General features: G+C 43.7%; 1 pseudogene across 1 annotated transcript; it reads left to right on the top strand.

Moving 5' to 3' along the window:
- Positions 1–9,063: 9,063 nt before the first annotated feature.
- LOC308552497 (translationally-controlled tumor protein pseudogene) lies at positions 9,064–9,524 on the top strand (annotated as a pseudogene). Its single transcript has one exon. The product of its transcript is annotated as a translationally-controlled tumor protein pseudogene (transcript).
- The last annotated feature ends 3,536 nt before the right edge of the window (positions 9,525–13,060 follow it).

Genomic DNA, 13,060 nt, shown 5'->3' with positions numbered 1-13,060 from the left:
CCCTTGAAGTCATCTGCTGTTGGAGATAGCAAAGATAGTACTAAAGATGATGGCACTAAGATTATTCATTTTTTCCACCTATATCCTCTTTTAGGCAAATTGCTGTGCATTTGATGCAAAATAATTGTGTGTGTACCTGGACAACCTCTGGGAAATTAGTTGGTCTTAGCTTAGTATGGCATTTTATGATTTACCCAGGAAAAAGAAATGGAAATTACTCAGGTTTTTATGCTTGTGTTAAGGAAAGTGGTAATTATATGGTCCGTAGGAGATGCTACTTAAAAAAAAAAAAAAAAAAAAAGCTTACGATAGCAAATCAGGCTTTTTTCACTAATAAGTTGAGACAGAAATTCCCAGAAGGACCAGCCCTAAACTTTAGAGGGATGTACATAGCAGATGGTTCTTCCTTTTGTCCTAATGCTTTAGGAATTGGCTCTTCATGACTTGCTGTTTTGATGCTAGGCAAAACACAAAGCCCTGTTGAATCAGAATTTCAGAGTAAGAAGCAATTATAGACCATATGATCCAACTTTTTAATTTTATATACGACTGAGACCTACCACCACTGACTTCAGCTATCAGTTGATAGTTACTAACACCCTGGCCTCAATTCCAATAACATTCATTTTCATATTAACTACCCATTAGTGTAGTCAGTCTCTAAACACCATCAGTTAAAACTACACCGTCTTCAGTAGCAGTACAGAGTAGTGGAAAGAGCCTGCCTGGGCTTTGGAGAACCACAGGTATAGGTTCAATCATGTCTCTTCCTAAATCTCTCAAGGCTCTACTCTTAATCTGTAAATTAGAGATGAATCTATGTGCTTTAGCAGGGTGATTGTGAGGATTAAGAGAAAACCTAGTATCCAGAATATATAAAGAACTCTTACAACTCAATAAAAGGACAACACAAAAAAAATGGCCAAGGTATCTGGATAGACATTTCTCCATAGAATATATATAAATGGCCAACAAGCACATTAAAAGATGCTTACCCTGGCCAGTGTAGCTCAGTTGTTTGGGTGTCATCCCATGCACCAGAAGGTTGCTGGCTCAGATCCTAGTCGGCAAATGCCAGGCTTGATCCCCAATAGGCAGAAGGCAGCTAATTGATGATGTGCTCTCACACTGATGTTTCTCCCTCACCCTTTCTCTCAAAATCAATAAAAACTATTCTTTAAAAAGAGATGCTCAGCATCATTAGTTATTAGGAAAATGGAAATCAATAATGAGGTACCACTTCACACCCACTAGGATGGCTGTAATACAAAAGATAGTAGGTGCTACTGAGGGTGTGGGGAAATGAGAAGCCTGAAATATTGCTAATGGGATGTAAAATGGTATTGCAGCTTAGGAAAACAGTCTGACATTTGCTCAAAAAGTTAAACAGTTACCATATGATTCAGTAATTCCACTCCTTAGGTATATACCCAAGAAAAATGAAAATATACATCCCACCCCTAGCCTTTTTTGCTCAGTGTTTAGAGCGTCAGCCTGCCAACTGAAGGGTCCTGGGTTCTATTCCAGCCAAGAGCACATACCTTGGTTGCAGGCTCAATCCCCAGCCCTGGTTGGGGAGCGTGTAGGAGACAACCAGTTGATGGGTCTCTCTCACATCTCTCTCTCTCTCTCTCTCTCTCTCTCTCTCTCTCTCTCTCTCTCTCTCTCTCTTTCTCTCTCTCTCTCTCTCTCTCTCCTCCCTCCCACTCTCTGAAAAGCAATAGAAAAAAATATCCTTGGGTGAGGATTAAAAAAAAGAAAATACACATCCCCACAAAAACTTGTACATAGATGTTCATAGCAGCATTATTCATAATAGCCATAAAGTGGAAACAACCCAAATGTCTATCAACAGGTGAATAGGTAGGTAAAGAAAATATTATTCAGACATAGTAAGGAATGAAGTACTGACATATCCTGCAACATGAGTGAAACTTAAGAACATTGTGCTAAGTTAAAGAAACCAGACACAAAAGGCCACACATTGTGTAAGTCCGTATACATGAAATGTCACAATAGGCGAATCCATAGCAATAAAATAGGTTAGCGGTTGCCAGAGGCTGAGGAGAGAGGTTTGGAATGAGTAGTGACTGCTAATAAGTGTAGGGTTTCATTTTGGGGTCATGAAAATGTTCTAGAATTAATAGCGATGGTTGCAAAACAATAAACTAAAAGCCACTGAATTGTATACTTCAAAAAGGGTGAATTTTATGGGTTGTATATTTTTTGAAAGCCCATGAAATAGCTTAGTTCTGTGCCTAGCATACATTGGGCATTCAATCATGGTTAACTATTATCTATATTTTGGCTTCAATTGACTTCCTATCAAGTGTCCAGTATTGTTATTCAGATTCCAACATGTATTTAATACCATTCATTTCTTCATTCAGCATCTTATTCTGAGGTGCTTTGTATGTACTAGAAATTGTGCTGGATCTTAAGTTTGTAGAGAACATGGAAATAGACTTTGGCCGGGGCACTTGCAGGAGGCAACCAATCGATGTGTTACTTTCACATTGATGTTTCTCTCTCTCTCCTTCCTCCCTCCCTTTCACTCTCTCTAAAAATCAATGGAAAAAATGTCCTCCTGTGAGAATTAACAACGAAAACAACAACAACAAACCAGCAGAGGCGACTTAAATGAGGTCATATTTGAGCTGAATTGTAAAAGTGAATTCGGAATCAGACAAGAGTTTGGGCATTCTAGGTAGAAGGACAACATGTGTGGCTCAGCACATGTTAATTGGCAACCTTGCCTTGACTTTTGGAAAGGGATAGTTAAATATTAAATAAAGGACCTGGCTGGCATGGCTCAGTGGTTGAGCATCGACCTAGGATCCAAGAGATGAGGTTTGATTCCTGGTCAGGGCATATGCTTGGGTTGTAGGCTCAATCCCCAGTGGGGGGCAGGAGGCAACCAATCAATGACTCTCTCATCATTGATGTTCCCATCTCTCTCTCCCTCTCCCTTCCTCTCTCTGAAATCAATAAAGATATATTTTTTTAAAAAATTAAATAAAGGGCTCTAGAACCTGAATGAAACTAATATATTGTCATGAAGACTTGTATAAAATTTTATTTGGCCCCAAGCTCAAAAATGAGTCAAGATTGAACTGGTCGTCCTGGAGTTCTTTTTTCTTTTACTTAAATTAGAGTGATTTCTCCACTCCAGCCCTACACCTCCTGTACCTGATAAGCTTCTGCAGAAAATAGCTATGTTCTCTATTTGCAAAAGGCTCTGTTCTCTTTCTTGTTTCATTCCAAAGCAATGAACTCCTTTCTCCCAAAAAAGACCTTATAAGCTCTTTTTTCTCTACATGTTCTCTGCTTAAGTCCTCCTAACACCTTTGGGATTCTGTATTTTACGTCAACTCAGTCCGACTAGACCCCTCTCAAGTTCATCCCTCCCCATCTCCTGGTGCATCACAGCTGGTCTCCCAGCCTTACCTCCTGGGCACTGGCAATTGGGGGTGTTTCCCTGTCCACATCTGCACTGACATTGCCCCTGCTCTCCTGCTTCTTAGCTCACTTTGCTCATCCGACTCCTGTGTCTGCTTGGCATGCCCATTCCTTATCTCTGACCCCTCTTCCTCTTGTCCCCTCAGTGTTGCTGTTCCCAGGATTCTGACTTGGGCTCTCCAGCAGTCACCCATGTCCTCTCCCTACATGATCTCATGCTTTTTTCCATGACTCCAGCTACTAATGTTGAGAATGTTTGTTTGTTTTTTCTACTACAGGTCTCTAAAATCAGGAGTAATCTCCCTTGAGAATACTATGAAATTTTAGGGGAAACTTACCTAAAAGCAAGATATTCAACCTAGAAACCCAGCATAATACAGGGATTGGACATTGCATAGCAAAGGGCAGATGACCTAGATGAGAAAAACAATTCAGAGACTGCTTTGAAGTATCTGAGTTCACTTTCTAAATACTCTAAAGGAAAACTGAGAGTGTGAACTGTTTCCTGAAAAGGGCTGTGGTGCCTGGCCAGTGTGGCTCAATAATTGAGTTTCTACCCATGAACCAGGAGGTCACGCTTCAATTCCCAGTCAGGGCGCATGACCAAGTTGGGGGCTTGGTCCCCAGTAGGGGGCATGCAGGAGGCAGCAGATCGATGATTCTTTCTTGTCATTGATGTTTTTCTCTCTCTCTTCCTCTCTCTGAAGTCAATTAGAAAGGCCTGAGGTGACAGAATACAAGGTTTTCTATGCACATCTCTCCCTGACCTACACTGACAGTTCTCTTTGGAGGGCAAGATGCTGGCTGAAGAGCAGAATCTTTGTCAAGCAGAAGACTGAGAAGCGCCAGGACAAGAGGAATGTTTGGGAAGAACTCAGCACTTCACTTTTTCCAAAAAACTGTTCTTCATGCCAAACACCTGCCCTGACCACCTTCCACCACCACCACACACACACACACACACACACACACACACACACACACACACACACACACACACTGTGTATGTGGCTAATGCATGAGGGAACAGGAAAACAAAACAAAATCTTCCTCGACATTACTAGTTTCACTGACTGTCCTTGTTTCAAATCACTAAACTGGGTTCATCTCCTTTCTTCATAGCTTAGCTAGATGAGAATGTTCTGTTTCAATTAAGTTTTGCAAACTGACTTTAAATCAGACACTCCCACTTGGAACTTAGTGTTGACCAAGGAAGGAGATGAGAGGCTCCTTCACTGCTGAGAGGTTCAGAAATCATTCTTGTCCAGACCCTAACCCCTTCTCAGTCCTGACAACCTCAGCATTAATGAGGTTTGCTGCCTGCAGAGGGCGTTAAGACTAGAAGAGCAATGTTGCTCTTTCATTTTCCCTCTCCAGGGCCAAGTTAAATTCCGGACAACTACATACAGTGGGGATTTTTGTTTTCTTTCTTCCATCTCCAGTCCGGGTGGCGGCAGAGCTCAAAGAGTAGTCTGTTCTGGGGAAAAGACGGCGTCTGCCTCTCTCCCAAACCAGCCCTGATCAAATCCCAAGCAGCCGGTCCTTAGATAACAAGGCTGAGAAACCCGAAACCAACAGCTCTGACTCTCATCAGTGCCCAGCATCACCGTCTGGAAACCGAGACATGTTGCTGAGATGCCACAGTGATTGAGTGTTAAGTGGCATGGCTGGGGTTCTCTCACTGGGGTTTATAGCTTGAACCTATGAACTTAGACAATGAAGGTTTTCAGAAAGTCTGTCTTGGGCTTGAGCACTTGAGCTGCTCTGTGGCACTCTGCACATGTACCGGCCTTTAGGATCATTGTTCTCCCCTAGCAAAGCCATAAGGTAGGTTAATCCAGTCCTGCCATCCACTGGGCGGGCTGCCTGCAGCCATTCCAGCAGGTGAGTGCATTCAGTTGTGCTTGAGGCAAAGGAAAGAGCATCCAAACTCCATTTCTGCTTTATTAGGGGAAGCCATCCTTAAATGAATAGGCTCTAGAAGAGGTAGAGCCTCATATGAATGGAGAATGAGAACATTTTCCATGCCCGGCCGGTGTGGCTCAGTGGGTTGAACATCGACCTAAGAACCAGGAGGTCATGGTTCGATTCCCTGTCAGGGCACATGCCTGGGTTGCAGGCTCGATCCCCAGTAAGGGGCTGTGCAGGAGGCAGCTGATTGATGTCTCTATCTCTCATTGATGGTTCTCTCTCTCTCTCCCTCTCCCTCCCTCTCTCTCTAATATCAAAAAATAAAAATAAAAAAACTTAAAAAAAAACATTTTTCATGATTACAGATTATAGAATGTAGAACCAAAAAGCTCTTTTAGTGACTGGAGAAGTTGTGAAGTCAGAGGCCTAGAGACCTGCCGCTTATCCTGAAAATACTGAGAACACCCTCAGTGCTGCAGAAGGTGGTGCCAGAGAGCTAAGGCATGCAAGCAAGCTGCCCCTGAGTTACCATCTGTGCAGCCTCACAAAGGGGAGTATGTACACACCTGTGTGTGTTTGTCCTTGTGGGGACCAAGCCTGTGGGATGTATCCTCTGGAGAAAAGAAAGAGGTACCAAAAGTTCACTCAGAGGTATGGGCACTAAGGAGCATGGGCCTGGAGCCACGTGGAGCCACACAGCTTCTAACATCAAACATGTGCCAAGACTTGGGAAGCTACTCAGAGTTGTGGGTCCTTATGCTTTAGCTTCAGCTGTGAGCCCTTCACTATTATTTGTAGTAGCAGACTGCTGGATGCAGGCAGGAGAATGTCTTTCTTGGGCTTGAGCACTTGAGCTGTTTTGTGGCACTCTGCACATGTACTGGCCTTTAGGATCACTGAGAAGGGTGAGGATTTTTTCTAGTGGGGTTTACTGGTCAGAGAGAGGTGGGGCTTCAGGGAAGGCTCATTTAGCCTCTTTTTCAGCACCAGCTAATGAGCGACCAAGAGTACTATTCACCCTTTCTCTTTGTAGGTTTCCCAGCAACAAAGCAAATCTGAGTGGAGGGAAATAATTGGTATTACTCAGTTGAAAAACCACAAGTCAAAGTTAATTTTTGACTTGAATAATTGTCTGCTGACTTGCTGGGGAATCCTTTACCCTGGGGGAGGCCAGCAGGAAGATAGGTTGTAATAATTAGAGGCACTCACACTGCAGACTGGAAAGCGAAGCAAGACCCAGCTATAGATGCCAAACTTAAGCTTCAAAGCATATAGTTCTGGTCTAGGTCATCATGCTTGAGGACTGTATCAACAACTTGTTTGTATGGGAGGAAGATGAAGTCCTACGCTCTCGATAGGTGAATTGCCAGGGATCTTTTTTAGCCAATGTGCTTTGTTCTGACCCTTCAGCATATCTTCTCTGCGCCCCCTTCATCTTTTTTCTGACTCTCCATGATTCACATCATCTTCTATAGGAATGGTAAATATTTATCTGTTTCCCTATCTAGTATGCAAATATTTATTTAGGACCACAGATGGTGTAACCATGCAGAAACTTCATTTCTTTAATATGACCTTTCTCTTTCTTTCCTGTTGATTCAAGTGGCTTCATTCAGCTCCCTGACTCACCCACCTCCCTTTTCCTTGCATAAGCTCACATGTGACTCCAGGTTTGACACCATTTCCTTAAAACTAAACCTTTACTTTCTTGGCTGAAAACTCCTGCTTGCATTTGATTGGGCTTTGATGCACACAGGTGAATGAACCCCTTTAGTTTGGTAACAATGGAGAAACTAAGGCTTGGTTAGAAATAAAATTCTTTCCATCATCCAGACAGAAGGGCCCAACTATACTGGAAATCAAGAAAATCAGCCAGTAAGAAGTATTCAGTGAGAGTTTCCACCTTCTCCAGGGATTGGCCTCCATAGTAGAAACTCTACTGAAATATTCGTACAAGATGAACTCATGGAAGGAGGGGATAGGAAAAAGATCTCTTCAGTAAAGAGCAAAGCAGGCAGCATTGATGAGGGTGGGGATGGGGGGGGAAGAGAAGAATTGTCATGTGGCTGGATGAGCTATAGATGTGCTGAGAGTGAGCTCAGAGTTTCCAGGGTGAATATAGTTCTTCAGGGGAACTTCCAGGGAAACAACATGTGTAAAGAGGGAGAAAAAAAAAGCACTGGTTCTAAAGTTAGGAAGCCTGAGTTTGAGTCCCATCTAAGATACAAGTCACCTACATCACTTTATTTTTCATTGATTTTTAGAGAAAGGAAGGGAGAGGGAGAGAGAATTATGACATAAGAGTGCAACAGCCATTGGCTGCCTCCTGCACACACTCCAACTGGGGATCGAACCTCAACCTGGGTATGTGCCCTGACCGGGAATCAAACCGGCGACCTTTCAGTGCATGGGAACGCACTCAACTAACTGAGCCACACTGGCCAGGCATTTGAACAAGTTATTTTAAATCTCTAAGCCCATTTTCTTATCTGTAAAATGAAATCAGTGAAACCTACAGCTTTGGGTATGAATGATTTAAATGTGTTGAAAGAGACAAAACAGCCCTGGCTGGTGTGCCTCAGTGGTCAGAGTGTCAGATCATGCATCAAAGGGTTGATCCCCAGTCAAGGGTGAAGGACATGTGCCTCGGTTACATGTTCGACGGTCCCAGTCAGGGCACACGTGGGAGGCAGCCAATCAGTGTGTCTCTTTCACATTGATGTTTTTTTCCTCTCTCTCCCTTCTCGCTCTAAAAAAAAAAAAAAAAAAATCAATGGGAAAAAAATATCCTTGGGTGAGGGTTAACAACAACAACAAAAATAAAGAAAGAAAGAGATAAAACAAATAAGTGTTTGTCAAGATGACCATGACCATGGCACTTGGGAATAGCTTTAGCACTGTCCTTTCTCTCTTAGAAATTCTCTCAATGGAATTCAAACCTCCAGTGTCTCAGTCTAAAACATTGGCTTCATGATGGCCCAGAGATCCACATTGACTTATCATCAGAATTTCCACTACCAAGATATCTCCATTAGATACATTTGGATAGCAGAGAGGCTCCTGAAGTAAAAACAACAACAACAACAACAACAAAAAACCAGAGGAGAGTGAAGGTCTGTATGGGCATAAGGGATTATGGAAGGTCAGGCCAGAGAAGGAGAAGTCTGGGTACAGTGGAGAGAAGAACAGAGGCTAAAGATCTGGTTCTAGTTTTGATTTCATCACTTACTGGTCGTGTGAACTTGGGGCAGGTTATCTTAAGAAACTGAACTTATGAAGTTCATTTGCTAATTCTCATTTGGTTGTGAGAAAGAAAACAGGTGATATAGATGTAAAAAATGCTCTGTAAGGTCAAAGGTGCCACATTATACATAGGTGTCAGGTTTTGGGAAATGGGAAGGGCGGTACTGGGCTCATGAGTTACTTATATTCTGATATCCATATAGACTAGAATAAAAAGTGCTCTGGATACGAGACTTCTGCTACCATACCTAATGGTCACTAGACACCACAAAGGATGATCTGTTCAAGGCTCCTCCAGAGTGCTGTTTCGGCTGCCCTGCGCTTGCTTTGAGCTCCAGACCCCTGTTAAGCTAGTGTCTCCATCTTCATCATCTACTGGGACCTCATCAGCCTTGATGAGATTTCTCTGACACCTACAAGATCTGGGGGATCGCAGATGGGGTGTGCCTGAAGGTGGAGAGGAAGATGGTGGGTAGGACAGAGGGTAACATGGTTGACTCACTCACTGGTGGAAATGCCTCCACTGAAGGCCTCAAGGGTGAAGGTACTGAAAGCACAGTCATCGCTGGTGTTGATATTGTCATGAACCATCATTTGCAGGAAACCAGCTTCACAAAAGACCAACCTATATCAAAGATCACATGAAACCAATCAAAGGGAAACCTTAAGAACGGAGACCAGAAAGAGTAAAGCCTTTTATGACAGGGGCTGCAGAACAAATCAAGCACATCCTTTTTAATTTAAAAAACTACCAATGCTTTATTGGTGAAAATACAAATCCACATGGCATGGTTGCTCCGCTGGACCACTGTGAGGATGGTGTGACCCCATATGTGATTTTCTTTACAGATGGTTTAGAAATGGAAAAATGTTGCCCAGCCAGCGTGGCTCAGCAATTGAGCATCGACTAGTATCCAGGAGATCCAGGTTCGATTCACGGTCAGGGCACATGCCTGGGTTGCAGGCTCGATCCCCAGTCAGGGGCATGCAGGAGGCAGCCGATCAATGACGACTCTCTCATCATTAATGTTTCTATATCTCTCTCTCTCCCTCTCCCTTACTGTCTCTGAAATCAATAAAGATATATGAAAGAAAGAAAGAAAGAAAGAAAGAAAGAAAGAAAGAAAGAAAGAAAGAAAGAAAGAAAGAAAGAAAGAGGGAAAAAAGTTAACAAATTTGGCAGTTTGGATCCCTGTCATCATATCTGGCTGCTGCTTTTCATTCACACACCAGGACTGGGACAAATGGGGCTGATGGTATCTTGAGCACTTCATTTATTTTGACCTTGATTTATTTGGAGCAGAGGCATTGTTTTTAAGAAAAAAATGCCATATAGTTTGTCTAAAAAGAAAATGCATTTAAACTAAAAAAATTAGCCCAGCCGGGTGTGGCTCAGCAGTTGAGCCTCGACCTGGGATCCAGGCGATCGGGGTTCGATTCCTGGTCAGGGCACATGCCCGAGGTTGTGGGCTAGATCAATGACTCTCTCATCATTGATGTTTCTATCTCTCTCTCTCCCTCTCCTTTCCTCTCTCTGAAATCAATAAAGATATATTAAATAAATAAAAAAAGCTTTAACAAGTGACAGGAGGGCACAGAATTGGAAGCTCTAACCTGATCTCTTCCTTTTCTGAATTTCTTTGGAGTTCACTTTTTGGACCAGCCTTTAAAGTGTGAGATTTGCTTTTCTGTGGGATATCTTTTCTCCTCAACTAACTGCATGCTCTGTTTTACATCTCTCCCCATTCTCACATAATAGATACTTCAAGGGTTTGGTTGATTGAAGTGATTGCATATGTTCTCTCAGGAGGGCCAGTTTTGAGGCCTGTTTCATTGCCAAGTCCTGAAAGTGACTCAGCCATAAATCCAGTCCTGCAGATTGGTTGTCCCCAATGAGAGAGAGACTCTATTTACATGGACCCTGGTCATCTCTCAGCCAAGCTTATGCATGCTGGCTGTTCCTGTCTCAGTCTTTTGGAGAGAAAGAGCATGGGAAGTGCACACAGCTGGGTTTGGGACTGTCACAGAGACATTTCCCTGGGGCCATTTATTAATAGAGATTTGTTCTTCAGGTTCACCTTTTGCTAAACAATTATACTGAAAGCTCTGGTGGGTGTTCACTCCAAGTGCTACCTTCATTCTCAAATATTACTGAATGCCAAATGGGCATGGTGCTATGAAGAGGAACCCCAAAATATGCCACTTTGGGATACTGATTATTTTAAGCTGGTTGATTTTATGAAACAGCAGACCTGGGAGAAGTCTGAAAACCAAGTAAAAGTTACCCTTTGTAACAGAACATTTACATTTATAAGGGAAATCTCCATTTGTAACGGTGTCCCCTTCACTGTACCAGGCCTGCCTTCATTATTATGGGAGAAGGCATGATCTTACATCTGCTTAACAGTCTTACCCTTGCTTACTGTGGTTGTCCTGGAAACCTCCTATAACTGACTCTTCACCCGCAACATCCTTGTCTTTAGCTGAAAGTGACATTTAAAAGGTGATGGCCTTCACCATTTTGGTTACTCAGCTTTCCTGGGTCTCTCCCATGTATACAGAAAATGTACATGTTATTAAACTTTAATGTGTTTGCTCCTGCTAATCTGTCTTGTGTTAATTTGGTTATTAATTCAGCCAGAAGAACTTGAAGGGCAGAGGATAATTTTTTCTCCCCAACATGCTACATACTGAGGATGCGAAGTTCCCACTTTTGAAGCCTCACAGTGAAGTTGGGGGGAACAAGACTCACACTCAAAAGTGAATCTGTACATATCAGTTGGTGGGGCCGCTGTAAATTCTACTAAAGCTTCAGGGAGGGTGGGGTTGCTCAGGATTGGGGTGGTCCACCAAAGCTTCATAGAATCCGAAAAGGACCTGGAAGAAAGGGTCAAACATGACCAACTAGAAAGGAAATGTGTTGAAGGGCAGTGAATAAACTCATTATAGCTGGAGCAGGTTTCAGATGGTCACAAAGTTGGAAAAGGTTTTGGAAGATCTTGAATTCAGATTACAGTTTGCATTTTAATCAGGAAACAATGGGAAGCTACTAAATATTTCTGACCAGGTGTATGGATGTGTAAGAGAATTTTATAAAGACTATCTGGTAAGTGGCTCAGTTGGTTGGAAAGCCATCCCATGCACCAAAAGATTGCAGGTTAGATTCCAGTCAGGGCATATACCTAGGTTGTGGGTTTGATACTTGGTCAGGTGTTGCTCATCACTGATGTTTCTCTCTCCCTCTCCCTTCCTCTCTCAGAAATCAATAAAAATATATTTAATAAAAAATAAAAAAATAAAAGTTACAATAACCCAATAGAGACAATTGGACTATTTGAACATCCAACTAAGGTGGTAGCAGAGAGAAGGGAACGCATAGCACTCCATTCTCTGAGCTTGTCTTGGAACAGTATGTGCATGTAATTCGTTTGCTTTTAAAATATCTGGAACACTTTGGTACCTCCACTTTCTCCACAGTCTGCTGACCATTTTCCCCAGGAGTAACAGTGGGGAAAAAAACTGCATTATTACCTGCTGAGTGACTGAGGCACTTCACTCTGTTCCTCTGGACCTTAATTATCTCATTTAAATTAGATAATGTTTTACCTGCCTGAAGGCAGAGAACTGGAATACTACTGAATGTCTTCATCTTTTCGACTTGAGTTTCTATCTTTTTTGATTTTTAATTATTTTTCAGAGTTCTCCATCATCTATTCTTCCCCAACAGCTATTTCATCATAGTCTTGGAAAAGTTACTTGGGGTTCACTCTGGGGGCCATATAACTTCCCGGTGCCTCCTGGAGATGTGGTTGAGGCTGGGAAGGAAGTGTCTTCAAATCTGACCTGGAAGAGGAAACTGTGGCTGAATTAAGTGGCCACTGCCTCCCAGCTAATATCACGTCCACCCTTGTTAGGTAAAGTAGGGAGTAGGGTAGGTGTAGGCCAGGAAAGGCCCTGAAGCCAAAATCTCAGGCTTCACCCCATCCTGAGCCCCCACCAGAGCCCAGCATCTACCCAGCTTCACTCTTGCTTGGGGAGCAACACCATCCAGTGCCAGGGAGGTACTTCAGTTTCCCTCAGTCCTGCAGAGGCCAGATCGTCCCTCGCCCTCACCTGCACCCCACCAAACTCTAGTGGGCGGGGGCGCCAGTTACTAGTCCCCGCCCCCCCCCCGCCCCCCCTGCTGTCCCAGGAAGGCCAGAGGGGCTCTTTCCCCTTCCCAGGGCGCCTCGGAGGCGGGGCCCACCTGTGCCCTGGGGGCGGGGCCTGAGGGGGCGGGACAGGTGGGTGAGCCTCGGCTGCAGGGCCGGGAGAAAGCCGGGGCGGGAGGGGGAGAGCGGAGAGGCGGGCTGGCGCGCACCTGGGGAACCCGCGGGTGGGCGCCGTGTGCGAGCCAGCCAGCCCGCGAGCGGGGAGGGAGGGAGGTTACGCGCTTGGACCGGCAGAG

The sequence above is a fragment of the Miniopterus schreibersii genome (assembly GCF_964146895.1).
Source record: "Miniopterus schreibersii genome assembly, chromosome: 2".
Lineage (NCBI taxonomy): Eukaryota > Metazoa > Chordata > Mammalia > Chiroptera > Miniopteridae > Miniopterus > Miniopterus schreibersii.
This window is presented reverse-complemented; position numbering and strand designations above follow the sequence as displayed.